Here is an 8,363-nt window from a genome sequence, read left to right as displayed (position 1 = left end):
ATAAGTTATTATCTAATAGAGATGGGAACACACAAATCTTGTAGTGCAATGGGACCTTACACCCTGAACATTGACATAAAGGCCTGGCACAGGCCTCAGAAGAATGGGCATTCTCCATTCACCCCTGATCTAGAGAAGACATCTACAAAACATCCAAGGTTGTATATAACATCACCTGGAGGCAATCCTCTACCAGGGAAGATCCTACAGCTGCTCTGACATCGATCTACTCAAAAGAGATTTCCTTTAACACTGAGAAGACTTAACAAGAACAATGACCTGCTTACTGGACAGGGCTTACTGTATTGCCCCTTAATTGTGAGGTTTGTCTATAACATCACCTGGAAGCAATCCTCTACCATGGAAGACCCTACCACTGCTCAGACATCGATCTGCTCAAAAGAGACTTCCCTTAACACTGAGAAGACTTAGCAACAACGACCTGCTTACAGGACAGGGCTTTCTGCATTGCCCTTTAATGGTGAGGTGAAACGAGAAGACGCTCCACATCATGACTTCAATGTAGGATATGCAGATTCCAGGATATTTAATACAGAAACATGATACCAACAATAGAGACTGTGTGAAAAGTGTGTTGGCACTACGGACAATGTCTTGGAATTGACAATAACTTGCCTGAAGCCTAGAGTGTGTCTTATGCCAGGAAACTTCAGGGGTAGGATCTCTTTGTATTTAGGCCAAGGTTATTCCTTTCCATGCCTCTCATATTTTGGTGGGCCTATGCAAACAACAATTGCCACTCTAACACCGTCTTTACTGTGCTCCTTTGACTCTAATCCTTAAAAAACAAAACCCCACTTAAAATTTGAGGTTAACTTAAGCTAATATACATGTACATGGAAATGTAAAAAATACTATGCCTCTAATGTTTAAGGAGTTATGTAAGTTTTATGGCTTTAAATTGCCTTGTGTGCTGTTAAGAAATATTATAATGTGTTACAATCTGGGGACTTGAGAGACAAGGTAATTGTACATGGATTCTGTTTTATTTATCTTAACGTTCTTTGGCTGAAAGTTCAAAGTTAAGATATCAGCAAGGGGACTTCTTCTGAGAATTATGTTATGGGTGATTGTCCTTCCACTGTAACTTTACCTTGTCCTCTTTCTTTGCATCTTTTGTTCTCATAATTCAAAATAAAAAAAAATTTAAGAAAAAAAAAGAAAGAGAAATGAACAGTCACTTCCTTAAGGACATATGAGAGACCAACAAACAGAGTATGTTTGTTGTATTACCAAGAAAATACAAATCTCTCGGGGCCGGGAAGGTGGCGCTAGAGGTAAGGTGTCTGCCTTACAAGCGCTAGCCAAGGAAAGGACTGCAGTTCGATCCCCGGCGTCCCATATGTCCCCCCCAAGCCTGAGGCGATTTCTGAGCACATAGCCAGGAGTAATCCCTGAGCGTCAAATGGGTGTGGCCCAAAAACCAAAAAAAAAAAAAAAAGAAAATACAAATCTCAAAAAAACAAGACAATAATGTGATATCATCTCAGAACAATAATCTTATCTATATTAAAATAACTAGAAACAATCAGAGTTTGTTGTTTTCCAACAAAAGGGACCCACATTGGTGAGAATGCCATCTGGTTCAGCCCCAGTGAAAAATAGTATGAGCTTCTAAAAAAATAAGAACAGAGCTTCCATATGATCCAGAAATTCCATGTCTTGGTATACACTTCAAGAATACAAAAGATGGGGCCCAGGGGCCGGGCGGTGGCGCTGGAGGTAAGGTGCCTGCCTTACCTGCGCTAGCCTAGGAGACGGACCGCGGTTCGATTCCCCGGCGTCCCATATGGTCCCCCAAGCCAGGAGCGACTTCTGAGCGCATAGCCAGGAGTAACCCCTGAGCGTCACCGGGTGTGGCCCAAAAACCAAAAAAAAAATAAAAAAAGATGGGGCCGGGCGGTGGCGCTGGAGGTAAGGTGCCTGCCTTGCCTGCGCTAGCCTAGGACGGACCGCGGTTCGATCCCCCAGCATCCCATATGGTCCCCCAAGAAGCCAGGAGCAACTTCTGAGCGCATAGCCAGGAGTAACCCCTGAGCGTCACAGGGTGTGGCCCAAAAACCAAAAAAAAAAAAAAAGAATACAAAAGCATTAACTCAAAAAGACATATGAATACTTATGCTCTAAATACGATCACCAATATAGGAAAACAACCCAAGTTTTCAACAACACATAAATAGATAACAAAGTTGGGGGGGGATGGAGTAATAGAATAGTAAGTTGGGTACTTGCCTTGAACAAAGCCAATCTAGGTCTGATCCCTGGCACCTCATATAGTCCTCTGAGCCACATCAGAAGCGATACCTGAGCACAAAGCCAAAAGTAAACCTTAATCCTAGCCAGATGTGGCCAAAACTCATCCAAATAAATAAATAAATAAATAAATAAATAAATAAATAAATAAAAGGGGTATATAAAGTGTTTTGCTAAAAAAAATGTTTGGGTATCTATAAACAATGGAATATTTCCAACTCTAAGAAAAGATGAAATTTTGTAATTTGCAGCAAGTAGAATGGCACTGGAGAGCATCCTATTAGGTGAAGTCAGAGAAAACTGAAGGAAGGGTAATGCGTTTGCTTTGCAAGCAACCAACCTGGTTCTCTTGTACCAAATGCTTCTCTTAAACACCTCCCAGAGTGACCCCAGAAGTAGATCCTGAACACTGTTGGATACAACCCAAAAACTAAACAACAAGTAAAATTAAGTGTCAGATGAAAACAAATATCAGATGATGCCACTCATCTATGATATGAAGAGCTAAGAATAGTCAGTATGGAATGCTAACACACTTTGCCTTTGATTACTAAACACTAAAATTACCAAGCAGTGGTGGGAGAATAAGGGGGGTGGAAGAAGAGGTGGGACCAGAGGTGATATAGGGACAGAGTACTTTAGTGGTGGTAAAGATGCAGTAAATTTATATTTATTAAATTTATATTTGTATATTACTTATATATGTATATATTATATATTTTATCTATTATAAATATATTTATATATTAAATTTATATCTATAAAATTTATATTTATATATAATGCATAAATGCTAATACCATTATAACCATGTTGCCTAAAACATAATAAAAAAATAGAAATTCCAAAAGTTTGTGGATTTGTGAGTCAGAAACTGTGGGCCAAGAGCCAATCAACATGCAAGCAATGTTCTTGTTAAGTTAATTGGGTGACTGCACTAAGAACAAATTCTAAGTTGGAGGAAGATACATAAGTGAGCATGCAGGTAAAGTAGCTACATTTTCCTGAGCTCCCCTGCTGGTAGTGATTTATTTTTTAAAGCTACCTCTTTAATTAAGTATGAATAACGTCTGATTTATTGTCTATGCTTAATATGCTGGAACCAAAGCATGTCTCTTTTCCAAGAGCTCAAAAGTTTTAGTGCTCTGAATCGACAATAAGCCTTGTCCCTGAGCAGACACAATAGACCTCTATTTCCTCATTATGCCTTCCACTTCATTTAGATGGGTGTGTGTGTGTGTGTGTGTGTGTGTGTGTGTGTGTGTGTGTGTGTGTGTGTGTGTGTGTGTGTGAAAGCAGCATTCATTTTTCAGGATAGTCTGGGAATAATCTGTAAAGCAAATATATATAAATGTAAATATACACATATATATATGTACATATATTGTTGAGTCTTAGGAACAATAAGCCCCTGGGTTATTCTTCGGCTGGTCCAACAAACAAATTAATATCAAATAGCTTAGTAGAAGAAAAAGAACAAATTTTACATTAGGAAATAAACATAATAAGAGTCCTGCTATTAAGAAAGTAAGCATACAAGGGGCTGGAGCGGTGGCACAAGCGGTAGGGCGTTTGCCTTGCATGTGCTTCCCCAGTGTCCCATATGGTCCCCCAAGTCAGGAGCGATTCCTGAGTGCATAGCCAGGAGTAACCCCAGAGCATCACCGGGTGTGACCCAAAAACAAAAATAAATAAATAAACGTACAAGGAAAATATAGATATTCTCATTAAGTCTTTTGAGATAGTCTTGGGATTGGGAAAGAGATCCAGGGCATAGTTTTATCCCACACCTAGGTCTTACTAAGTCAGAAAAAAGTGGTTTGCAGCCATAAGGGATCAAATAGTGTCCTCGAGCTGGGAATCCCTCTGGAGCTGAGTCCAGTAGCAAGCAAAGTCAACATTAAGAAGGGGTGGGGAGGGGGCCCGGACAGATAGCACAGCGGCGTTTGCCTTGCAAGCAGCCGATCCAGGACCAAAGGTGGTTGGTTCGAATCTCGGTGTCCCATATGGTCCCCCGTGCCTGCCAGGAGCTATTTCTGAGCAGACAGCCAGGAGTAACCCCTGAGCACCGCTGGGTGTGGCCCAAAAACCAAAAAAAGAAAAAAGAAAAAAAAATGGATTAAAAGAAGAAAAGAAAAATAGGTAAATAAATAAATTGGTCCAGTACATCAGAGAGAAAAGGTTTTCCACTTTCTAGAGACTTCATCAATGGCAGGGTAAAGTTTGCTAAATTTTAGGATATACATAGTTTTCACGTCCTGAGTGCTAAGCAATGTGATAGCAGGGACCATAAACGAAGTCTATCCTATGTAGTATCCTCCTTTGTATATTTTGCATCAAGGTTCCTTTCCTGAAAGTAAATTGACAGCCTGGATATTATGCTATAATGGTAACATAGTTTGAATTGAAGAAGGAGAAAAAGGAAGAAGATTTTACAAAATAATTTAAAACATAAAAGAAAGGAAAAGAAAAAAAAACAAAATAATAAGATTTTCAAAAAGGCTTCCTGGGAGCCGGGAGTCTAGCAGGAGGAGGTTTGGCAGGCCCCCGCCATGCCGGAGGCCTGCTTGGCCAAGCCTAGGGGGGGTGCGGGACTTGGGTAACCCCAGCACCCCTCTGCCGCCTTGCTCCAGATCTCCAGGGCTTCCCCGGGCCACACGCCTGGGCAAGCCGGTGAGTTGGGTCCCTTGGTGGAGCTTGAAGGTACCCTAGGCCTTCCCCCACCATCCATGCGGCTCCTTAGGGAGGGTCTGGGTGGGGATCTGAGCTTCTGGTCTCCCAGCTTCTTGAAGGATCTCTCCTTCCTGGGAGCCGGGAGTCTAGCAGGAGGAGGTTTGGCTGGCACTGGTAATCTCTGTCCAGTCTACATTTTCAAAATCAAGAAACATTAATAGTACTCTCAGAAGAAACATTAATAGTACTCTCAGAAGAAACATTAATAGTACTCTCACAAGAAACATTAATAGTACTCTCACAAGAAACATTAATAGTACTCTCACAAGAAACATTAATAGTACTCTCACAAGAAACATTAATAGTACTCTCACAAGAAACATTAATAGTACTCTCACAAGAAACATTAATAGTACTCTCACAAGAAACATTAATAGTACTCTCACAAGAAACATTAATAGTACTCTCACAAGAAACATTAATAGTACTCTCACAAGAAACATTAATAGTACTCTCACAAGAAACATTAATAGTACTCTCACAAGAAACATTAATAGTACATTAATACTGTAATAGTAATAATAGTACTGTAATAGTACTGTAATACTGTAATACTGTATTACACTGTAATACTGTAATAGTACTGTAATAGTAATACTGTAATAGTACTCTCACAAGAAACTTTAATAGTACTCACTATCATTGAATTATGTTTTTATGTATGCAGAATGTCCATTTTTTACTCTGCCCTTTTGCATACCCCTTTATAAGTTCATATTTCTCTTTAACTTCTTTAACTCCTATCATCATTACTCCTTTTATACCCTTTCTAACTTAAGTACTGTTGAGTCCTAAGTCACAGACCAAAGTGGTGCCCTAGAGTTAACACCCACCCAACTATTTTAAAAGGCATAAAAAGGACACATATCTTTTCAACATTTTATGGGTGTTTTCTTTGACGGCTATAACTTTTGCTAAATACTTTCTTATACAGTGATGATCCCCCCCCCATGTTTTTTATCTTCTCTTTGTGAACTGCTCAATATGGAATTTGGTGTGAAAGAATCCCTCAGTTTAATACTTATGTTTGAACCAAGTCATGGGTCTTGTTGGAAATGTTCTTATGCCCCCATATATCTGATAGCACCACGTGGCTTTATATCTTGTTTGCGTAGGCACACTAACATGGCAAAATACTATACATACCAATAAATTCTTATCTAATAAAAATGGGAACACACAAATCTTGTAGTGCAATGAGACTTTACACCCTGAACATTGACATAAAGACCTGGCACAGGCCTCAGAAGAATGGGCATTCTCCATTCACCCCTTGATCTACAGAAGACATTTACAAAACATCCAAGGTTGTATATAACATCACCTGGTGGCATTCCTGTACCAGGAAAGACCCTACAGCTGCTCTGACATCTACTCAAAAGAAACACCCCTTAACACTGAGAAGACAACAAGAACAAAGACCTGCTTACTGGACAGGGCTTGCTGTATTGCCCCTTAATTGTGAGGTTTGTCTATAACATCACCTGGAAGCAATCCTCTACCACGGAAGACCCTACCACTGCTCAGACATCGATCTGCTCAAAAGAGACTTCCCTTAACACTGAGAAGACTTAACAACAACAACCTACTTACAGGAAAGGGCTTCCTGCATTCCCCTTTCATGGTGAGGTGAAACGAGAAGGCACTCCACATCATGACTTCAATGTAGGACATGCAGATTCCAGAATCTTTAATACAGAAACATGAGACCAACAACAGAGACTGTGTGAAAAGTGTGTTGGCACTACAGACAAAGTCTTGGATCGAATGATAACTTTCCTGAGGCCTAGAGCTGGTCTTATGCCAGGAAACTTCAGGGGTAGGATCTCTTTGTATTTAGGCCAAGGTTATTCCTTTCCATGCCTCTCATATTTTGGTGGGCCTATACAAACAACAATTGCCACTCTAACACCGTTTTTACTGTGCTCCTTTGACTCTAATCCTTAAAACGCACCCACTTAAAATTTGAGGTTAACTTAAGCTAATATGCATGTACATGGAAATGTAAAAAATACTATGCCTCTAATGTTTAAGGAGTTACGTAAGTTTGATGGCTTTAGATTGCCTTGTGTGCTGTTAAGAAATATTATAATGTGCTACAATCTGGGGACTTGAGGGACAAAGTAATTGCACATGGATTCTGTTTTATTTATCTTAACTTTCTTTGGTGAAAGTTCAAAGCTAAGATATCAGCAAGGGGACTTCTTCTGATAATTATGTTATGGGTGATTGTCCTTCCACTGTAACTTTACCTTATCCTCTTTCTTTGCATCTTTTGTTCTCATAATTCAAAATAAAAAAATTATAAAAAAAAAAGATTTTCAAAAAGAAGAGAGGGATAATAGTAATTTGTTTGTTTGGTGGGGTTTTTTGTTTATTTTTATAAATCCTTATTTTTATTTTTGCTTGTTTTGGTTCTGCTTAGTATGAAATTCTAGTAGAATAGTCTTGCTTGGGATAAAAGTTCAGATCAAAACCAGTCAGGGATTGTATAGCTTGTCTTTTTCACCCCCAAATGAACCAACAATATAATATGGCATCGTCTCTTTTTGCATAGGCATACTAAAATGGGGAAATCTTATGTATAGAAAAAAGTTCTTATCTACTAGGAATAAGAACACATAAATTTTATAATACAGGGGTGCCTTACACCCTGAACATATGTCATGGAGACTAGACTTGGATCTCATATGATCAAACATCGACCATCCAACCCAAAACCCCAGATCCCAACCTTAGAGTTGGCACAGTTCCCTGCAGCAGCACCAGAAAGTAAACTCCCCCCAGGGGAGTCCCAAATACCACTCTGGTACCAACTTGCCCAGGTAGGTTCGTTCATACAACACTCTGTTGACAAGGAAAGAGCAAAATTTTGATCTAAGGGCAGGTTGTCCTATTTTATCTGACCTTATGATGAGATGATATCAGAAGACACCCAGTCCTTTGGTGCAAAAACCAAGATCACTAAATGTAGAAGACTGATTACAACAACCATGACTGAGCAAAAATTCTGGAACCATAAAGACTCTATCCTAGACTTCGTCCTAGATTCTGTACAAAAACCAAGATTTCCAATTACAGAGGACTGACTTTGACAATCACAACCGAACAGAACATTTCCTGGCACCACAAAGAAAGACTTTGGGGTTCGACAATGAACAGATCTGGAGCCCATAGTCTGGCTCATGACAGTATGCTTCAATGGTGGAGATAATCCTGTATCTCTTAGGCCAAGAGAATTTCCTTTCTAATTTCCCCAAAACTTGATGTGCTTAATGCAATAGAGAAAAAGAATAAAAGACTCACCATACCAGATCCCTTCTTTTTTTTTTCTTATTCATATTTATAGCTTCTAG

The sequence above is a fragment of the Suncus etruscus genome, chromosome 19 (assembly GCF_024139225.1).
Source record: "Suncus etruscus isolate mSunEtr1 chromosome 19, mSunEtr1.pri.cur, whole genome shotgun sequence".
In the NCBI taxonomy this organism is placed as follows: Eukaryota; Metazoa; Chordata; class Mammalia; order Eulipotyphla; family Soricidae; genus Suncus; species Suncus etruscus.
The sequence above is the reverse complement of the archived record's forward strand: the minus strand, read 5'-3'. Positions refer to the sequence as shown.